Source organism: Schistocerca piceifrons, chromosome 5 (assembly GCF_021461385.2).
Source record: "Schistocerca piceifrons isolate TAMUIC-IGC-003096 chromosome 5, iqSchPice1.1, whole genome shotgun sequence".
Taxonomy (NCBI): domain Eukaryota; kingdom Metazoa; phylum Arthropoda; class Insecta; order Orthoptera; family Acrididae; genus Schistocerca; species Schistocerca piceifrons.
This window is the reverse complement of record NC_060142.1, coordinates 139,624,861-139,648,273: the sequence shown is the minus strand read 5'-3', so window position 1 is coordinate 139,648,273 and position 23,413 is coordinate 139,624,861.

Here is a 23,413-nt window from a genome sequence, read left to right as displayed (position 1 = left end):
TGTTTCTTTAAGCTTTCTTATCATATAGCTCTGATCTTCTTCGTGTTTTGCTAGTACAATCTGGCCATCTCCGAAATCCTGAACAAATATCTCACTGTCCTCTACTGGAAATCCCATAACTCATTTTCTATGGCAAGTCTGCAGTATTTCCCCTAGATACAGCTTAAAGAATGTCGGTAACGGTCCTCATCCATATCACAGACCTTTATTCACCTCTAATTCTTCTGTCCAGCTATTCCCAATCTTTAATCCTGTTGTGTTATTTTCATATAATTTGATAACAGTCTTTAGTAATATTTGATCTACCTCTTTCATCTTTTCCCATAGTTTGTTGCTGGGTACGTTATCGTATGTTTTCTCTTGGTCAATCAACGCAATATGTATCTCCAGACAAACCTTCGTGCGCTTTTCACATATTAGTTTCATTGTGAAGATGTTGTCCATTACCGATCTTCCAGCTCGGAATCTCGCTTGCTCTTTTGGCTCCTTGTTGCTTGTTTCTTTCTCTACCAGATCTTTCAGTTCATGTGAGTACATCCTTGCAGTGAAAGGGATCACTGTCAGACCCATATAATTATTTGGATCACTACGTGACCCTTTCGTAAGCACCGGTCTTAGGTAACACGTTTTCCATTCCGATGGAACATCTTCTCCATTTAATACTCTTTCAAACAGCCTCTTTATCATCTCCAACCATTTCGGTGGATCAGACTTCAACAGCTCCTGATAAACGTATCCATATCCCGATTTCTTCTTCATCTTACAGCTCCTGAGAGCCTGTTCACAAATTTTTATATCTAAATGCCGTAATTCCTGTTGTTGCATCCTCACCTACTATGTATGTGAAAATTTTGCCCAGTTTCCCGGAATAAGTGCTTAAAATATGTTTTCCGTTGACAGCGACTAATGTTAATTTGATGTAACTTTTCAATAGTTGACGCTCGCATTGACTTGACTGTTCTCCATGCCTCAGCATTAAGACTCCACCAATCATCCTCTCTATGTGTTGACATCTTTCTTCCAACATCTTGTTTTTCCTTTTCAACATTTCTCTTTTTACTTCTTTATTTAACTTCTATCTCTACCTTGACCGTCATTGTCATTCTTAAACGTCAAATAAGCTCCTTTTTTTCCTATCAGTCGTCTCTAATATTTATGCATCCCATCTAACTTGGTTCATCTCTTTATCATTTTCTCCAGGTGCTTTTTTCGCTGCTTCATCTATGGCCTTCTTTATATGTTAATATTCCTCTTCTGTTGTTCTCTCTGCACTTTCCAATATGTTTGCCAGTCGTTGTGGGTGAAAGTGCTTAGCACTATCTTCCCTCAGCCTTCCAAAGTATACCTTATAATCTCAGGCTGTCAACATACTGTGACGTCTTCTATTTGCCACTACTGTTGAAAGTACAGGGGATATAAATTTCACATTCCACCAGATGATGATCACTTCCACAATCTGCCCCTCTTTTAACTCTGACATACTAAATTCTAAAACTGATCTTTTGCCACAGGATTACATGATCAATACTTGATTTGAACCATCATCTTCGGCTATATCCTGTAAATTTATGTTTAACCTTGTGAGCAAAGAATATATTTTCTGCTCGAAATTCATACTGCCCCAATAAATTCTCCAACCTTTTCCCATTTTCGTTCCTAGTAGCCCTACTGTTCCTCTCTTTTCCTACTCTGCTATTAAAATCTCGTGCCAGTATCATTTAATAGCCGCTTGGTATGACTTCTACAGTCTCAATCAGCACTCGTTCAGTTTCTTTTACCTCCAATCGCAACTCTTCAGTAGGGTCATACACTCCCACTACCACTAAATTTATGGCTCCAGCTCTCAGACTGAGTGTTATGAACCTTTCATTAACTTCTACCTCCAAGGTTTAAATATTTTGATCGCAGTTTTTTTAGAATGATAGATATCCCTGCTCTTGCCCTACGGCTGCTGTCCACTCCACTAAACCAATGTACGAACTTCAGAAAATATTCACATCCTGTATATTTCTTTGTTTTGTTTCGGGAAGCACCGTTACATCTGTGTTGTGCTACCTTATACCCATTAGAACTCCTTTTTGTGTATTACGGATGCCCTGCACATTCCAGATACCAAAATGCAAAGGTAATTTTAGTTTTCGTTGTCGAAATCCATTAAAACCATCCGAAAACCGTAGAATATTACTCGGTTGTCTTTTTTCTACGGCTGGAGAGCTGGCCCTTCGCACAATCCCCAACCTGGAAGACCAAGGTTTGTCATCGGGATTTTCTTCCCCTGGGAAGACTGGTTTCACCACGCCTCAGAGTTTTTCCTTCAGATGGGAAATCAGAAACTAAGAGCAGCAAGAGATTCTGAGTTACTCAGCTCACCCGTCGATTCTTGCGTGTATGGATAGGAAATGATAGGTCGTTGCAGTACACACTTCGTCTGGATCCTCAGCCAGGGCCTGTTCGGCAAGCGGGACCCTACCAGCAGTTAGGCTACCGGCGACATAGAAGCCAGCCTAATCGGAGTATGTGAACCTCCCCACCTGCACGGATAGTGCTTTGTTGAGGTGGTGTCTCTGAGGAGGCATCGAATGCTGTAAGATGGTCATGTCATTTTGATTTTTGTATGTCATCGAATTACACCACAGAGAGAGAGAGAGCTAGTTACGTTGCTGTTAAACAATCTTTGGTGTTGTCGTGACATAGTCTTTGCCTTTACCCAATCTGATACATTCTTAGTCTAAGTGTGGTAGGTGATGGACGTGTTCAGTAGTGCTTTGTGGAGTTGGATGGCATCTGCTAGATGAAGAAAGATTGGCTGCAAAAGACAGAAGGGATGAGTAAGATGAATACATTAGGAAGCGAAGAGAATATATGTTTTGTAAAATGTTATTATTTTTGAAGATAAGAATTTTGATATACGACTACAGCACTGCGAAAATAGGAACGATTATTGTCAGCTAGTTTACTTGCTCAGATCTGAGAGAATTATCACCCCGTTCGCTGACTTATGCACTAACAAACTAAGCCGGCCAGGGTGGCCGAGCGGTTCTAGGCGCTACGGTCTGGTACCGCGCGACAGCTACGGTCGCAGGTTCGAATCCTACCTCGGGCATGACTGTGTGTGATGTCCTTAGATTAGTTAGGTTTAAGTAGTTCTAAATTCTAGGGGACTGATGACCTCAGAAGTTAAGTCTCATAGTGCTCAGAGCCAGTTTGAACTAACAAATTAACTGATTAAGTAGTTTGGTTTTTAGTGAAATTCTCTCTTAATATTGTAGCTTGTTTAAATCATTGCTCACTTTGTTAAGTGTCCTCACCGTTAGCTGGGTGGTCAGCGCGACGGAATGCCATTCCAAGGCGCCCTGGTTCGATTTTCGGCTAGGTCAGAGATTTTCTCCTCTTAGGAACTGGGTGTTGTGTTGTCTGTATCATCAGCATCTCATCCCCATCGACGCATAGACGCCGAAGTGGTGTCAACTCAAAAGTCTTGCACCAGGTGACAGGTCTACCCGACTGGGGGCCCTAGCCACACGATATTTCTATTTACTTCGTTAAGTATAGTGTTGTTCAGGTCTATGTCATATGTGGAGATCACTCGAAGAATTACACTGTATTTTAAAAATATATACTTCATTCTAAAATCGTCGTCTTGGCATATCATATGAATAGTTACTCTCCCCATCCAACTGTTTGTCATTACGCATTACGACATGCAACAGTTCGAGTACGTATCTAGAAACAGCCTGCTTGCTGTTTACTGCTGTGCTTTCGAGAGATCTGCAATATAGTCAACACGCGAGGTAAGTGAAAATTTTGATTAGGGCAGATAATTGTTTTACTTCAGTTGCGCATTCAGAACAGTTACAGTTCCGGTTAGGGTCTGTTTAGTCAAAGTTTAACATACGAGTTTAAATTGGAAAACAGTTTGTGGGGACACAGTTTTTGGTGATACGTAGGTTCTGTGTAGTGAAAAGTAAAGTGGGGCTATAAAACATGGAGAAACAAAACATAGTGGGGAGGTTGCAACACGAAGAGCTCGTAACTGCCCATGTGCAGTTTCCTGTCATTTTATTATAACGAATCGTACAAAAAACGACGCGTCTTCGACAGTTTATCAACGTGCTGGTGATTTGAGACACCTTAGTTTCGTAGCACGTTCGCTAAAACATAAAAACAGCAGAGAGAAAGTTCAATGTCATTTGAAGTAATACAATATGACGTCTCCTAAGTTCTGCTTTTCACGTTTCTCTTCACGGAAAAGGTGTCACATCAGACATTCTTCCTTTCCCGTTTTTCAGTAGAGTAGAATGTGGAGCTCTACTCTGCTACGTTCAGGTGTAACAACCTAGTCAGACAGACTGTAGCGAGAAGACAGCTGCATACGATGAGTCGTGATTCTAGCGTCACGTATGTGCGCTCTGATCAAGCAGCAGATTCGATAGGTTCAGTTGTGTACCAAAGATGTCAGCATCTTACAAACTTAAATCATACGTTGTTAAAACACTGCATATTGGAAACATAACTGTATCCCACCTGAATATTACGTCTTCTTTTAATTATCGTCGGTTTAATAAGTTTAATTAGTAGTGTGAATGAAGGTGTAAATGGAAATAACATAATAAATGAATATTGTTGTATCTATTATCTGAGTAAATGGCAGCGTGGAAATTTTATCAGTAAAACGCGAGTGAATCATAATCTCACGGCTGATTTGCAAAGTGCAATTAGGCAGTTTATGGTACTGGGAAACAAGAAACATTTTACAATAATTCACTTATTTAAGAGGGAGTAAACTTATTCGTTTAATAAACTGTTCATAAATGTTACGGGGGTTGGGGGGGGGGGGGGGGGCTGGTCAAATGTAAAGACTCGGGATTGTGCGGATTTAGTATGATATCACATTGGCTAAAGTGTGTGTCACCCAATCAGAAGACAGTACGTCCGCGCGTATTTTGTGGACTAAAAGAATTGCTTTCTAGAGTTTAAAGTAATTCGGAGCTCAGCTATTATTTTCGGAGGCGTGTATTAAGAGCTCTAAACAGACGCGAAGATCTTGCGGAAATATGAGTTAAACTTGACAGTGTACAGCAGCAAAGTAATTACGAACGATTGAGAAAAACTAACTCCAGATATTTTGAATTTATGTGTGAGAATAACTAGAATCCCCATGGCGTATAGTGCAAGTCAGGGCAGAGAAATGAACGTTCAAGTGGATCACGTTGTGGAGCGTATGGGCGAGCATTCTGTCACAGACAATCCGTGTTGTAATATTTCGGGAAAAGTATCGGTAAAATACCATAGGCTGGCTATTCGGGCTGGTGGATGGTGTGTGTCTGTGGAAATTGTAAAACCAGACTTTCACGGACTTGGCGACCTCTTCTTATCAGGCAAGCGACGATTCATTAAAGTTTATACTGGCATGTTATCTATCCGACAATAGCTCACTTAATCTGATACAAGAAAACATTTGGTGAAACCTGTAGAGATGTGTAGTCAGGCTAGTTTCCACTATAGCTTTCTCTAGCCGACGAACTTTACCATAAGATAGATGACATTATTTCTGTAGGACGAACAATGATAACGTCACCAGCTTCTAGTCCTCGGACGTTTCCGAGTCCAGTGACAGGACGCCTTAAGACTGCGTGGGTTCTGACGCGACGGAAGCGTGGAGGGGACCGACGAGGACGAACGTCTCAAATGCTACATGGTTCATTTGTTAGGAGTGATATACTTATTCAAGAATTACCCTGGTGCTAGCTGTATTAAACTCACTTAAAATTCTGAAACACATGGGTGGCCAGTAAGTGTTAGTGTAGCACTTTTAAGTATTTAATTTAAACAAGTACTTTGTTCTTGCTACTAATTGTATGTTACAGGCAAAATGAAATACAATGCTCTCTTCGAGTTTCGAAAATCAAGGGTGGCTTCGCATCCTAGTTATTTTATGAAATTTTATTTTATGTTGGTTATCAACATGCCCGTTAATTTTAAACTGACAGCTGGGAGGGTGTCGTTTAAAGTTATGTTGTCCAGCGCATGCTAGTACTTTTATGTAGTATTACTTGTTTGTCAATAGCTTACCGTTTTAAACTACGTGCTTTGGGTGTTTTACTTACATATGAACCATCTTGATTATATTCGTAGAACAAATTTACCTGCCACATGTCTGAGAATGTTAAAGCGAGTGGTCAAGAGGAACCCTAAGTAATGGCTGCTTGTGACTTGTGGAGGAACTTTCATATCCAAGGGGCTGCAGAAGCTAATCAATGTACTGAAAGTAAACTGTCTATTGTATATTTCTTAAGGCATACGGCTATTTAAATTAGGATTCTCAAAATCTGTAGTATTTTAATTACTAAATGTTAAATAGTCTTTCGGCACGTTATTAATCCATTTTTCGCTCCCACTAACGGCTTCTGGTACATTTATAGAACTTTAGGAATGAGTTTCCTACTTACACTACTGGCCATTAAAATTGCTACACCAAAAACAAATGCAGATGATAAACGGATATTCATTGGACAAATATATTATCTATACCTGTCATGTGATTACATTTTCACGCAATTTGGGTGCATAAATCCTGAGAAATCATTACCCAGACCAACCACCTCTGGCCGTAATAACGGCCTTGATACGCCTGGGCATTGAATCAAACAGAGCTTGGATGGCGTGTACAGGTACAGCTACCGATGCAGCTTCAACACGGTACCACAGTTCATCAAGATTAGTGACTGGCGTATTGTGACGAGACGGTTGCTCGGCCTCCATTGGCCAGACGTTTTCAATTGGTGAGAGATCTGGAGAATGTTCTGGCCAGGGCAGCAGTTGAACATTTTCTGTATCCAGAAAGGCCCGTACAGGACCTGCAACATGCGGTCGTGCATTATCCTGCTGAAATATAAGGTTTCGCAGGGATCGAATGAAGGGTAGAGCCACGGGTCGTAACACATCTGAAATGTATCGTCCACTGTTCAAAGCGCCGTCAATGCGAACAAGAGGTAACCGAGACGTGTAACTAATGGCACCCCATACCATCACGCCGGGTGATACGCCAGTATGGCGATGACGAATACACGCTTCCAACGTGCGTTCACCGCGATGTCGCCAAAACACGGATGCGACCATCATGATGCTGTGAACAGAACCTGGATTCATCCGAAAAAATGACGTCTTTCCATCCGTGCATCCAGGTTCGTATTTGAGTACACCATCGCAGGCGCTCCTGTCTGTGATGCAGCGTCAAGGGTAACCGCAGCCATGGTCTCCGAGATGATAGTCCATGCTACTGCAAACGTCGTCTAATTGTTCATGCAGATGGTTGTTGTCTTGCAGACGTCCCCACCTGCTGACTCAGGGATCGAGACGTGGCTACACTATCCGTTACAGCCATGCGAATAAGATACTTGTCATCTCGACTGCTAGTGATGCGAGGCCGTTAGGATCCAGCACGGCGTTACGTATTGCCCTCCTTAACCCACCGATTCCATATTCTGCTAACAGTCATGGGATCTCGACCAACGCGAGCAGCAATGTCGCGATACGATAAACCACAATCGCGATAGGCTACAATCCGACCTTTACCAAAGACGGAAACGGTATGGTACGCATTTCTCCTCCTTACATGAGGCATCACAACATTGTTTTACTAGGCAACGCCGGTCAACTGCTGTTTGTGTACGAGAAATCGGTTGGAAACTTTCCTCATGTCAGCACGTTGTACGTGTCGCCACCAGCGCCAACCTTGTGTGAATGCTCTGAAAAGCTAATCATCTGCATATCACAGCATCTTCTTCCTGTCGGTTAAATTTCGCGTCTGCATTACTTCATCTTCGTGGTGTAGCAATTTTAAAGACCAGTAGTGTAATACTGATGTAATAACAATTTATTAGTGCTGTCTTGAGCGTGCCTAAAAATATTATATTAGTTTTACCAAGGTAATTAAGAAAACCACTGAGTGACGGTACTGAGTAGAAGTTCACAACATTTATAACTGAATTAAGTACAAACAGTTTCAACGCCATCGGCATTAGCCAGAATACCTAACTAGCAATTATTTTGTATCAAAGTACTATTCGGGTTTGTTTACACATATAAGAAATTCTGAAGCCATTCATACAAATGCGTCATCTCGTCGTCTAACGCCTGCTGCTCAGGCAACCGCACTTACTGTACTGTACTGCGTGGTGCCTCTGTGTCCTGTGGGTGCAACAGACAGTGTTACTATTGTCACAAAACATTGACATGAAAGGCAACGGAGAGCTCGGAAAATAATGTCACTAATGTCGATTTCATATGCTGTCACCAGTCAGACAACTGTCAATTATTATTATTGTTATTACTATCAGGAAACATAAAACTGCTAACACTGTTGAGTCCTTATCGCCAAATGTGGGGTCTCGCCCACTCGTCTCGTATAGAATGCCTAAAGGATGCTGCATTCTCGGAATGCTATACAACAGTTCAAGCAAATAACATAAGTAGTTTTTTTTTAAATAAAGCAGATTGACAAAAAGTACCTTGAATTAACAATGGTGTCGCAAGCGATGGGCGACATGCAACATAAATGTTCTTCACTATAGACAGAGTCCAGACAAGCAATAGATATGGATCACTAATAACACCAATACCTGATATCATAGCACTTCTTGCTAGGCCGCGCTAATATACTCCACCAAAGTCCGGCCGAGGCTGGCACGAGCGGCGCTTACATCCGCACCGGCTAGATGCCGCTCCTATCGTGGTGACGACGTCCTGGTCAGCGCGCTATTGGCCGACGTCGCCTCACCGCCTTCTCTGGTCTTGCGTTCTTCCTCTTCGTTCCATAGCTTACGGTTACGTCAGAACAGGCAGCACAAGCAGTACAAAATATATAACGATAAGGAAAGATAAAATTTGTAGTGATGGACACCCTTACTTTATCGGAGCACTTTCCTTTAGTCTTCCATTCCCTGAGTTCCCTCTTGGTTCTTGTCTATATTGTATATTATCTGTCTTACTCTATAGCGTACTTTGTATGTTGGTGCGGATTTCAGATACATCGCGTCAGCGTCACTTAATAGTACCTCGCTTTTATTCTATGCTGGCAAATCCTTATATATATAGGGTGAGTCACCTAACGTTACCGCTGGATATATTTCGTAAACTACATCAAATACTGCTGAACCGATTCCTCAGACCGAACGTGAGGAGAGGGGCTAGTGTAATTGTTTAATACAAACCATACAAAATGTGGTGTCACCGCCAGACACCACACTTGCTAGGTGGTAGCTTAAATCGGCCGCGGTCCATTTAGTACATGTCGGACCCGCGTGTCGCCACTGTGTAATCGCAGACCTAGCGCCACCACCAAGGCAGGTCTCGTGATACGAGAGAGCACTCGCCCCAGTTGTACGAGAACCTAGCTACCGCCCAGTTGTACGAGAACCTAGCTACCGACCAGATGTACGAAGCCTTTCTCTCTCATTAGCCGAGAGACAGAATAGCCATCAGCTAAGTTAATGGCTACGAACTAGCAAGGCGCATTAGCCATACAGTGATTGAACTTAAAGTCTCCTGTGTATCGTCAAGATCGATGTACCACAATGATATTAAAGTTAAGTATTAAACCTGCTCCGTACTTTTCTTCCTAACATTAATTACGTATCCTGTTCCAGTACTTCACGCCCGTCTGCATTAGTCTAGCTTGCCTTTTCAGCCATCTCCACTTCACGGTGTCGGCCCAGATACCGACACAACACAAAAATGCACGGAAGTATGTTTTTTAACACAAACCTACGATATTTTAAATGGAACCCCGTTAGTTTTGTTAGCACATCTGAATATATAAACAAATACGTAATCAGTGCCGTTTGCTGCATTGTAAAATGTTAATTACATCCGGGGATATTGTAACCTAAAGTTGACGCTTGAGTACCACTCCTCCGCTGTTCGATCGTGTGTATCGGAGAGCACCGAATTACGTAGGGATCCAAAGGGAACGTTGATGAACCTTAGGTACAGAAGAGACTGGAACAGCACATTACGTCCAAATGCTAACACCTTTTTATTGGTCTTTTTCACTGACGCACATTTACATTACCATGAGAGGTGAGGTATACGTACACAGGTGGTTTCCGTTTTCAATTACGGAGTGGAATAGAATGTGTCCCGACATGTCAGGCCAATAGATGTTCAATGTGGTGGTCATCATTTGCTGCACACAATTGCAATCTTTGGCGTAATGAATGTCGTACACGCCGCAGCACATCTGGTGTAATGTCGCCGCAGGCTGCCACAATACGTTGTTTCATATCCTCTGGGGTTGTAGGCACATCACGGTACACATTTTCCTTTAACGTAAACTACAGAAAGAAGTCCAGAGGTGTAAAATCAGGAGACCGGCTGGCCAATTTATGCGTCCTCCACGTCCTATGAAACTCCCGTCGAACATCCTGTCAAGGGTCAGCCTAGTGTTAATTGCGGAATGTGCAGGTGCACCATCATGCTGATACCACATACGTCGACGCGTTTCCAGTGGGACATTTTCGAGCAACGTTGGCACATCATTCTGTAGAAACGCGATGTATGTTGCAGTGCTCTCCGATACGCACGATCGAACAGCGGATGAGTGGTACTCAAGCGTCAACTTTAGGTTACAATATCTCCGGAAGTAATTAACATTTTACAATGCAACAAACGGCACTGATTACGTATTTGTTTATATGTTCAGATGTGCTAACAAAACTAGCGGGGTTCCATTTAAAAAACGTAGGTTTGTGTTAAAAAACATACTTCCATGCATTTTTGTATGGTTTGTATTAAACAATTACACTAGCCCCTCTCCTCAAGTTCGGTCTGAGGATTCGGTTCGTCAGTATTTGATGGGGTTTACGAAATATATCCAGTGGTAACGTTAGGTGACTCTCCCTGTACAAGCAGTGACTGGGAAGGGAGTGAGACAACGTTATAGGATATCCCCAATGTTATTCAATCTGTATATTGAGCAAGCAGTAAAGGAAACAAAAGAAAAATTCGGAATAGGAATTAAAATCCATGGAGAAGAAATAAAAACTTTGAGGTTCGCCGATGACATTGTAATTCTGCCAGAGGTAGCAAAGGACCTGGCAGAGCAGCTGGACGGAATCGACAGTGTCAAAGGAGGATGTAAGATAAACATCAACAAAAGCAAAACGAGGATAGTGGAATGTAGTCGAATTAAATGCAGCGGGAATTACATTAGGAAATGAGACACGTAAAGTAGTAAATGAGTTTAGCTATTTAGGGAGCAAAATAACTGATGAAGGTCGAAGTAGAGAGGATATAAAATGTAGACTGGCAATGGCAAGGAAACCGTTTCTGAAGAAGAGAAATTTGTTAACCTCGAGTATAGATTTAAGTGTCAGGAAGTCGCTTCTGAAAGTATTTGTGTGGAGTGTAGCCATGTATGGAATTGAAACGTGGACGATTAATAGTTTAGACAAGAAGAGAATAGAAGCTTTCGAAATCTGGTGCTACAGAAGAATTCTGAAGATTAGATGGGTAGATCACATAACTAATGAGGAGGTATTGAATAGAATTGGAGAGAAGAGAAATTTGTGGCACAACTTTACTAGAAGAAGGGATTGGTTGGTAGGACATATTCTGAGGCATCAAGGGATCACCAATTTATTATTGGAGGGCAGCGTGGAGGGTATAAGTCGTAGAGGGAGACCAAGAGATGAATACACTAAACAGATTCAAAAGGATGTAGGTTGCAGTAGGTACTGGGAGATGAAGAAGCTTGCACAGGATAGAGTAGCATGGAGAGCTGCATCAAACCAGTCTCTGGAATATATATATATATATATATATATATATATATATATATATATATATATATATATATATATATAGCTTAGGTTTTGCTATCGCCATTTTTGTATTCACTGTTCTCTATATTATTCTATTATTCTGCTCAGCCACTTGAATGCATGAGCTGTCAAGCTGAGCGTGTACGTCAACAGCTCCCGCTTTTATGTGCCTATGTTTGCGTGTACGTCATTTTTAAGGAAGTCCGATGGAATGTCTCCAGGCTCACAAGTCCTACTTGATTTTAAAAATTCCTCTGTGTTATTATCTATCCGTTTTGCCTCGTCTGTTCACAAGTCTTCCAAAACTCCACCAAACATGAAAGTTGAACCCTATGTCTTGCAAGTCAACATGCAGTTCGTCTTCTGTCACTTTATGAGAAAGTTTATTTCCTTCGTAGAGGCTCACAAGAAACTCCGTCCACCTGCACTGGAAATATCTGCAAAAGAGTGGTAGGATCGGCAGTATGAGCTATGTATGTCGTTTGGAAACGATTTTTTATTTCGTGCATTCTCGAGACGGACTGTTGACAACGGTAATAACATACCCTTGAAGAGATAATAATTTTCAATAAGAGGTGTCAATGTCATACTTTATCGAAACATCAGCGAGCTCCAATTCACATTCACTATTTTTCCTAACATTTTGCAGTACATACCGGCAGTTAAAATTTGACATGTAAATATTCCACGTTGTGGGAAGAAAAATCTATGCCTAGTTTCGACTTGACATATTGGACCACACGTTTGCTGTGCTTATACGGCAAGTCGTTTTTTAATGTTAAACTAATAGACCTCTCCACAGATAGTTGGCTAAGACAGCTCTCAGAACGGTAGTAAGGAAAGAAAGTAATAGTACAATTTCATATGGTCACCGAGGTTATTCCAGACCAACCACTAGCCCGGGTGGGAAATAAAGTGCAAGGGAATGGAAGTTATATTGTAGAATGTCAATACCGTCATTCGCCTCAAGTTTTCTCTTTTCTTCTTCGTCTGTGGCAGGACGTGCTAAGAGCGCTGGCGAGAGGGAATTCATGTGACCACCGAGGAACATCCTGTTTATTGGAGACTCATACTCAGTTTTTATTTTTGTGTTCACTTCATTTTAATTTTATTTAATCTTGAATTATCGCAATAGTTCACATAATCTGCGTATTGCATGTCGGTTCATTAGTGCTAGGCTAGTCTACAGTCAACTTAACACACCTTTGATTTTACGATAGAGATCAGTAAAGGAGGAAATAGCTTTTTAATATTTTTTCTCCACCGTAGTCTTCACCAGTAGGAATGTATACCGTAGACAACAGCTGTGGTAACTGAATAATTTGCTTTAAATGTACACCCTTATTTTCTATGAAGGAGCGGAATTGAAAATAAAAACTGTCAAAGACTATAAATACAATTCCAATGTTTATGCGATAATCATGAATACACTATCGCTCATACATATGTCATAACAATACCCTTCTACTGCCCTCCTCGAATCAGCTAATACTTAGATACTGAATTTACAACATCTACGTTGTGCCCTGTCGAACTGAGAACATGAAGGTGGGCCACTGGTGCTATTTTTGCTGTGCCCCGATAAGTGGAGACTTTGGGGGCCTTATAAGTTTACGTCCATTTCTATGATGATAGAGTTAACGAGATTTTCCTATCAAAGGCCCTCCACGTATGGATCTCACCACATGTGTGAAAATGATGCGTAAAACCATCTCGTACGAAATTGTTATTAAAAACAATTAGATATTCTGGAAACAGCAGTGGCATAGAGTATCTTAGCACATAATTCCTGCCAAACGCTCCTCATTAAAAAAGAACAAGATATTTATTTTGTCTACATAAACTAACCACAAGATTGTAAACTTCTGTGTTAAGTTTTATGATTAACAGACGCCATAGGATTTCTGCATACAAGGATTTAGATGAAGACTTGTAAACAAAATAGAGCTCTGATTCATTCATGGGAAAAAACATTGTCGTCTTCGATCTCCGACCGGAATTTAGCGAGAATTCTAATATTTCTTTGTGGGATTGGCTCATCAGGAAATAAATCTGTTTTCATGCGCTTTATAATTAGACGCCCTACATAAAATGAGTCTAACTCACTCTTCGCACGTTAAAGTGTAGTACCTAGAGCAGGGGTGTCCAAACCGCCACCCAAAACAAGGGTCAATACTGCCGAAGTAGTGTGCATGTTGCTCTCTGAATAATTAATAGAATACGCCCCAAACGTTTAATTAATGATAAAAGATATTATGAATAAATTATCTCTGTGTAAATAAAGCTGTAAAGTGACAAGTGTGCTCCCTGCCGCCGTTGGATAAGCAGCTGCAGCAGCAAGTCGTATACTCCTAGCTCACTCATTTGCTACATAGTTTAATTCTTAATTTCTTTGCGTGTTTTTGGTACTTGCATTGTTTAATTCATAAATTTCGGGCGTATTATAGTATTTGAGAGTTGTAGCATCGCGTTTTAGTACCTGAATAGTGTAAAATCGCGTAGTCTCCTTCCGCCGCCGAGCAGTGTGTCAGCAGTGCGCAAGCAGCAGCATTACTGCATTTACTAGGCAATCTTGTATTTTAATAACCGTTTAAATTTTGTGTCGATTTGTTTGCGCTCTCTGTAGATTAGTTCAGACGTTCTTTGCACAACAGTTTTTAGCATGGATAGGGACTGCAACTGCTGTGTTCGGATGCAGGCTGAGTTGGCATTCCTTCGCTCCCAGCTTCAGGCAGTGTTGGCTTCGGTCACACAGCTTGAGGCTGTTGCCAATGGGCATCACTGTGGGGTTCCGGATGGGGGTTTGTTGGGGACGGCCAGCTCGTCCCACGCATCCCCCGATCGGACTACGACTGTGGTTGCCCGAGATACTGCCCGCATTGAGGCTGATCCCTCACCTGTGGTAGAGTGGGAGGTCGTCTCAAGGTGTGGCAGGGGGCGAAAGACATTTCGGAGGGCTGAACGGAAGGCCTCTCCAGTTTGTCTGACGAACTGGTTTCAGGCTCTATCTCAGGCTGATACTGATCTTCGGACTGACATGGCTGCTTGTCCTGTTCCAGAGGTTGCCCCTCAGTCTGCAAGATCCGGGCGGTCGCAGAGGGTGGGCTTACTGGTAGTTGGGAGCTACAACGTCAGGCGCGTCATGGGGCCCCTTAGGGAAATGGCAGCAAGAGAGGGGAAGAAAACCAATGTGTACTCCGTGTGCATACCGGGGGGAGTCATTCCAGATGTGGAAAGGGTCCTTCCGGATGCCATGAAGGGTACAGGGTGCACCCATCTGCAGGTGGTCGCTCATGTCGCCACCAATGATGTGTGTCGCTATGGATCCGAGGAAATCCCCTCTGGCTTCCGGCGGCTATCTGATTTGGTGAAGACTGCCAGTCTCGCTAGCGGGATGAAAGCAGAGCTCACCATCTGCAGCATCGTCGACAGGACTGACTGCGGACCTTTGGTACAGAGCCGAGTGGAGGGTCTGAATCAGAGGCTGAGACGGTTCTGCGGCCGTGTGGGCTGCAGATTCCTCGACTTGCGCCATAGGGTGGTGGGGTTTCGGGTTCCGCTGGATAGGTCAGGAGTCCACTACACGCAACAAGCGGCTACACGGGTAGCAGGGGTTGTGTGGCGTGGGCTGGGCGGTTTTTTAGGTTAGATGGCCTTGGGCAAGTACAGAAATGGCAACAGCCTCAACGGGTGCAGGGAAAAGTCAGGACATGCGGGGACCAAGCAGCAATCGGTATTGTAATTGTAAACTGTCGAAGCTGCGTTGGTAAAGTACCGGAACTTCAAGCGCTGATAGAAAGCACCGAAGCCGAAATCGTTATAGGTACAGAAAGCTGGTTGAAGCCAGAGATAAATTCTGCCGAAATTTATACAAAGGTACAGACAGTGTTTAGAAAGGACAGATTGCATGCAACCGGTGGTGGAGTGTTCGTCGCTGTTAGTAGTAGTTTATCCTGTAGTGAAATAGAAGTGGATAGTTCCTGTGAATTATTATGGGTGGAGGTTACACTCAACAACCGAGCTAGGTTAATAATTGGCTCCTTTTACCGACCTCCCGACTCAGCAGCATTAGTGGCAGAACAACTGAGAGAAAATTTGGAATACATTTCACATAAATTTTCTCAGCATGTTATAGTCTTAGGTGGAGATTTCAATTTACCAGATATAGACTGGGACACTCAGATCTTTAGGACAGGTGGTAGGGACAGAGCATCGAGTGACATTATACTGAATGTACTGAATGCACTATCCGAAAATTACCTCGAGCAATTAAACAGAGAACCGACTCATGGAGATAACATCTTGGACCTACTCATAACAAACAGACCCGAACTTTTCGACTCTGTATGTACAGAACAGGGAATCAGTGATCATAAGGCCGGTGCAGCATCCCTGAATATGGAAGTTAGTAGGAATATAAAAAAAGGGAGGAAGGTTTATCTGTTTAGCAAGAGTAATAGAAGGCAGATTTCAGACTACCTAACAGATCAAAACGAAAATTTCTGTTCCGACACTGACAATGTTGAGTGTTTATGGAAAAAGTTCAAGGCAATCGTAAAATGCGTTTTAGACAGGTACGGGCCGAGTAAAACTGTGAGGGACGGGAAAAACCCATCGTGGTACAACAACAAAGTTAGGAAACTACTGCGAAAGCAAAGAGAACTTCACTCTACGTTTAAACGCAGCCAAAACCTCTCAGACAAACATAAGCTAAACGATGTCAAAGTTAGCGTAAGGAGGGCTATGCGTGAAGCGTTCAGTGAATTCGAAAGTAAAATTCTATGTACCGACTTGACAGAAAATCCTAGGAAGTTTTGGTCTTACGTTAAATCAGTAAGTGGCTCGAAACAGCATATCCAGATACTCCGGGATGATGATGACATTGAAACAGAGGATGGCACGCATAAAACTGAAATACTAAACACCTTTTTCCAAAGCTGTTTTAAAGAGGAAGACCGCACTGCAGTTCCTTCTCTAAATCCTCGCACAAACGAAAAAACGGCTGACATCGAAATAAGTGTCCAGGGAATAGAAAAGCAACTGGAATCACTCAACCGAGGAAAGTCCACTGGACCTGACGGGATACCAATTCGATTCTACACAGAGTACGCGAAAGAACTTGCCCCCCTTCTAACAGCCGTGTACCGCAAGTCTCTAGAGGAACGGAAGGTTCCAAATGATTGGAAAAGAGCACAGGTAGTCCCAGTCTTCAAGAAGGGTCGTCGAGGAGATGCACAAAACTATAGACTTACCTCTCTGACGTCGATCTGTTGTAGAATTTTAGAACATGTTTTTTGCTCGAGTATCATGTCGTTTTTGGAAACCCAGAATCTACTATGTAGGAATCAACATGGATTCCGGAAACAGCGATCGTGTGAGACCCAACTCGCTTTATTTGTTCATGGGACCCAGAAAATATTAGATACAGGCTCCCAGGTAGATGCTATTTTTCTTGACTTCCGGAAGGCGTTCGATACAGTTCCGCACTGTCGCCTGATAAACAAAGTAAGAGCCTACGGAATATCAGACCAGCTGTGTGGCTGGATTGAAGAGTTTTTAGCAAACAGAACACAGCATGTTGTTATCAATGAAGAGACGTCTACAGACGTTAAAGTAACCCCTGGCGTGCCACAAGGGAATGTTATGGGACCATTGCTTTTCACAATATATATAAATGACCTAGAAGATAGTGTCGGAAGTCCCATGCGGCTTTTCGCGGATGATGCTGTAGTATACAGAGAAGTTGCAGCATCAGAAAATGCAGGAAGATCTGCAGCGGATAGGCACTTGGTGCAGGGAGTGGCAACTGACCCTTAACATAGACAAATGTAATGTATTGCGAATACATAGAAAGAAGGATGCTTTATTGTATGATTATATGATAGCGGAACAAACACTGGTAGCAATTACTTCTGTAAAATATCTGGGAGTATGCGTGCGGAACCATTTGAAGTGGAACGATCATATAAAATTAATTGTTGGTAAGGCGGGTACCAGGTTGAGATTCATTGGGAGAGTCCTTAGAAAATGTAGTCCATCAACAAAGGAGGTGGCTTACAAAACACTCGTTCGACCTATACTTGAGTATTGCTCATCAGTGTGGGATCCGCACCAGATCGGGTTGACGGAGAAGATAGAGAAGATCCAAAGAAGAGCCGCGCGTTTCGTCACAGGGTTAATTGGTAACCGTGATAGCGTTACGGTGATGTTTAACAAACTCAAGTGGCAGACTCTGCAAGAGAGGCGCTCTGCATCGCGGTGTAGCTTGCTCGCCAGGTTTCGAGAGGGTGCGTTTCTGGATGAGGTATCGAATATATTGCTTCCCCCTACTTATACCTCCCGAGGAGATCACGAATGTAAAATTAGAGAGATTAGAGCGCCCACGGAGGCTTTCAGACAGTCGTTCTTCCCGCGAACCATACGCGACTGGAACAGGAAAAGGAGGTAATGACAGTGGCACGTAAAGTGCCCTCCGCCACACACCGTTGGGTGGCTTGCGGAGTATAAATGTAGATGTAGATGTAGAAAAGATCATGATTTAATATAGAGGAGGTATTTTTGAGCTGTTCCATAAAGAATGTTCCAGAGCAATGGTTATATGTCGAAACTTGAGAAAAGACGATTTATAAAGGAAGTAGAAGGCAGTAGCCGTAATTTGTTTTGGACTATATAAAAGCAGGAGCTGTGATTTCCCCCCCCCCCCCCCCACCGCCCCCCTCTCTCTCTCTCTCGTTCGTTTTCGACAGCTGTTTCATCAAATGTAAGTGTCGCTCTCGTATCTGTAACTTTCGGCTAAATAATTACGTTAATTTATGTATGATAGTTGTGTCTGAATCAAGAAACCTACCTTCCTTTTCCACTAACGTGACATCTCAATTTGTTATGTTGTATTTTAGAACTTTTTGTTGCGGCAACGAGGGAAAGTTGCCGACGAATTGTAAGATGGCCACACCCGAGTGCTACTAGTGTTCAATCGGCATTTACTTTACCAAAGTTTTATTTCAGCGTCCGTGAGATCTCTGCTACCGGGAAATGTAATTACAAGATCTGTGTAATTTTGAGATCGGTCACTGGCCTATAAACAATGCCGCCAGACAAAGTTATCCTCTGCAGGGAATCTGATGCTTGATGACGGGAAGCAATTCCATTACTAACTAAAAAAAATTTTCTGTGCACCATTCTACCATTTAAGGAGCTATGCTCCCAGCAGAGGTGATTATAAAGAGTTTTATAACACCATTATTTTAAAAAATATCGGTAATATTATACTAGAGCACGGGCGTCTGTACCGCCGCCCAAAGCAAGTATCAATGCTACGCAAGAAGTGAGCATCTACCATAAGATGCTAAAAAAAAAAAAAGAAAAAATCCGATTCCGCTTATGTTACGTTGTGATAAATTGTTGTTTGTCAATCTGACACTCCCGCCACACAATAATATTCTTTCATTGGCTCATCGTAAAATTTTACGTTTGCCTACGCCACGAACTTAAACTGTATTTGTTTATATTTCCAGAGTCTGCTTGGTGGTTTAGTGAAAGAACTTACGTCCCACATTTCAGTTGACCTACATTTTACAACTTTCACAGAAGAAAATAGTGATTCTCGCAGTGTCATTTACAAACAAGCACCCGTGCCACACCATCATATTATGGAAGGCCTGCACGACTTATTCAGTACTTTGATCATTTATAGATGCAGCAGTGTTCGAGCTGTGTTGTTACAGATACAGTTTTGATATCTGCTTCATTTTAATTGTATTACTTCTTATATTGATTTGTTCATTTCTTAGGAAACGAAGCAACTTATTTCTTATAGGACCACAATCTAGTTATGGACTAGATTTTTTACGAATCAGGCCATATTGTTTATTTTGCAGTTATCTAGTTTTCTTCCAAAAAGTAAACGACACTCCATGGTTTCCATTTGGAACGTAGAGATATGTAGTGTAATTACAGGACGTATATGCAGGCACTTCGGTTGCACAAAGTTATTATCAAATTGACCATGGTTTCGACTGCACTAGGGCAACCTTCATCAGAATAAAATGTTACGAGGGTGAGTCAAATAAAAACCTTAAATTTGTAATAACAAATCGAAATTTATCGCCGTTATCCTGTAAATTTGTAAGCGTGTTGCAAACAGCATGCAGAATGCCCTGTAGTTGGCAACATAGTGCAGATGCACGCATATCTTCGCAGTATCCGTATAAAAATGGCCGCCACACTTACGACTTGCACCAGGGATAACAGCGTTCTATTACTCAGTTTCTGCGTAGTTAAGGTGTGAAACCTACTGAAATTCATCGAAGAATGGAGGTTCAGTACGGTGATGCATGTTTGTCACAGCAGCAAGTCTACGAATGGAGTAGGAAGTTTGCAAATGGTGTGACTTCAGTGGAAAATGCTCCTCGTCCAGGTCAGGCATAACGAGTTGTGACTCCACAGAACATTGCAGCAAGTGAAGCCAAAGTGAGGGAAAACCGCCGAGTGACACTGAATGACATTGCAGCATGTTTACAGATTAGTCATCAGTCAGCACACCACATTGTGCATGATGTGCTCCAGTTTCACAAAGTGTCTGCAAGATGGGTGCCAGGGCAGCTGACTTCTGAAATGAGAGAACGACGTGTTGATGCTTGTGAAGAACTTTTTCGGCGCTTTGGACGAGAAGGTGTTGGCTTCCTTGCGAGAATCGTTACTGGGGACGAAACATGGGTTCACTTCCACCAACCGGAAACGAAGAGAGCGAGCAAGGAATGGCGCCATTCCTCGTCACCCAAACCAAAGAAGTTTCGAACAGAACCATCAGCAGGGAAGGTTATGCTGACTCTCTTTTGGGACGACAATGGCGTCATTTTGGAGCATTACATGCTTAGAGGGACCACAGTCACCAGTGCATCGTACACAAATATCCTCGAAAGTCATCTGCGGCGAGCAGTCAAATCAAAGCGACGTGGATTGCTGTCAGCAGGTACCATTTTGCAACATGACAATGCAAGGCCCCACACTGCCCGTACAACAGTTGAAACAATCACAAACCTGCATTTTGGGTGTCTTTCTTGTCCACCATACTCACCAGACCTTGCCCCATGTGATTTCCGTATGTTTGGACCACAATGGGAGGAAAGAAGTTCCGCTCTGATGAAGAGGTACGCCACGCGGTACATGAGTGGTTGCGCGAACTACCAAATGAATTTTTTTCTAAAGGAATTTATGTACTTTGTAAGCGCTGAAGGACTTGCATTGAGCGTGGGGGAGATTATGTTGAAAAGTGATATAGCTTTGTGCCACTTTTGCACAATAAATAATATTTAAAAAAAAAATTAAGGTTTTCATTTGACTAACCCTCGTACATAGAATACCTAAAAATATAATGACATGGCTTGAGATAAAATACACGTAATAGGAACGCTTTCATAAATACAAACAAACAATGTGCTTACATGTAATCACACCATGATTGAATACGACTGAGCAAAAGTTTGACCAGACGTTTTCAAAAATGGTTCAAATGGCTCTGAGCACCATGGGACTCAACTGCTGAGGTCATCAGTCCCCTAGAACTTAGAACTACTTAAACCTAACTAACCTAAGGACATCACACACATCCATGCCCGAGGCAGGATTCGAACCTGCGACGTAGCGGTCGCGCGGTTCCAGACTGTAGCGCCTAGAACCGCTCGGACACTCTGGCCGGCAGACGTTTTCAACCATGGTTTGATTACATTTCAGCACATTGTTTGTACGTAATTTACGAAAGTGTTCCCATGAAGTGTATTTTACTTCAAGCCATGTCACTGTATTTTTAGGTGTGCTATGTAACTTTTTATCCTGATGAATCGAAACTATGGTCAATTTGACAACAATTTTGTGCACCCGAAGTGCCTTTATATTCGTCCTGTAATTAAATGTCGTACGTTTGCTGAATCACAGCCAATCAAAATGTTTAAAATTTCAATATATAATGTAGCTGGCACGTGCTCCGCGGTATTAATGTAGATTACTGAAACGATGGTCAGTCCCTGTACTCCTTTCACAGCAGCCAGTGCGCAATGATCGCCGTTTTCATTGTTACGAATAAAGGATTCCGATTGACCCGTGCAGGAGAGTGAATAACGAACCAAGTGTTACGGCTGCGATAAAATCTTTGCGTACAATGCATTTTACGACCAGCGCCGGCATAAAATTTTACCACGTCAGGAATAACTTGGCATATTAAATACGCGGAGAGACGACCATTCGCTTCCCCGCTGCGAACAAAAACTCGCGCCATTGCTTTTCCTCCTTTGGTCCATTGTCTCTGCATTTTATAACGGCCTCTGTACGAAATCTCTGTGACCGAAGTAACGATCTATAATTCAGAGAAAAGTACCTGAACTCTAAAGGAAGAGTTTACACCTCACTGTTCGCGTTCTTTCAGGGAACGACGTAATGCAATGAATGTACGTTTAGCTGCGGGACGTTGGGTTTCCATGATGTGTGGTTGACTGCTCCAGTTAAACGCAGTGTGTCATCAACGCTAGTGTATGTCAACAGAACCAGGAAGAGAAGATTTATCGCCACCCGTACAGAGTTACGGTGCTTCATGTATATTATACGTTCCGTAATTTTATGGACCGTTTGAGGTTGAAGCTATTTAAACCAGGCTGTTTCCTAACAAAGAGAGATTATATATCTATCTAAACAAGGTTCTTAACGCCTCGTTAGTGACGACTTCATTAGAGACAGAGCCCTAGTTAGGTGTCATGGAAGAGTAAGGAGAGAAAGATGTGCCGTTTGAAAGAGACCTTCCCAGTATTCAACTTTTGCTCGTTATCTCTGAATTCGTAAGTCTGGATCTCTGGAATCGGAAATGAATGTGTTACCTCGAATATGAGACCAATATTGTACCACAGCGTCAACTAATACATCTTCTTATCTTTGCATATCTTCCCCCCTCCCCCCTTACGCTGTCCAAGGGTGCCTTTCTCGGCTGGCTTCCACCCCATAGCTGGTTTCTTCGAATTATTAAAACTCATGAAACTTACTGGCAGATTAAAACCGTGTGGCGGACTGACAGGAAGAAGGTGAGGTAAGTGTGGAAGGAAAGCTGTGAAGAGGGCTCGGCAGTCGTCCTTGTGTGGCTCACCTGGTAGAGCATCTGCCCAGAAAAGACAAAGCTCCCGAGCTCGACTCCCGGTCAGGAGCACAGTCAATCTGCCAGGAAGTTTCGTATCAGCGCGCAGTCCACTGCAGAGTGAAAATTAATGCTGGGCGTAAGATATCTTCTTGGAGACACTAAAACTCTTCTTAGAAAAAATTAAACTCGTCTCAGCAGAAATTACACTCTTCTTCCAAAAAGCGTAAAGCTGCGTTTCGTGAAAATTAATGCGCTTCTTTGAAAAAATTAAAACTAGTCTTCAGAAAAAATAACACTTTTCCGGGAAAGAAACTAAACTCTTCTTCAGAAAAAATGGAAACTGTTGTAGAGAAAATACATATCTAAATGAGGGTAGAATCAGGGCAGCGCGATGTAGATACTTCGTTTAACAGCCTGGGTTGAAGGTGGGGCATCTTGTACTGTCCCTGAGTTTTCAGGAACATCTACTTTT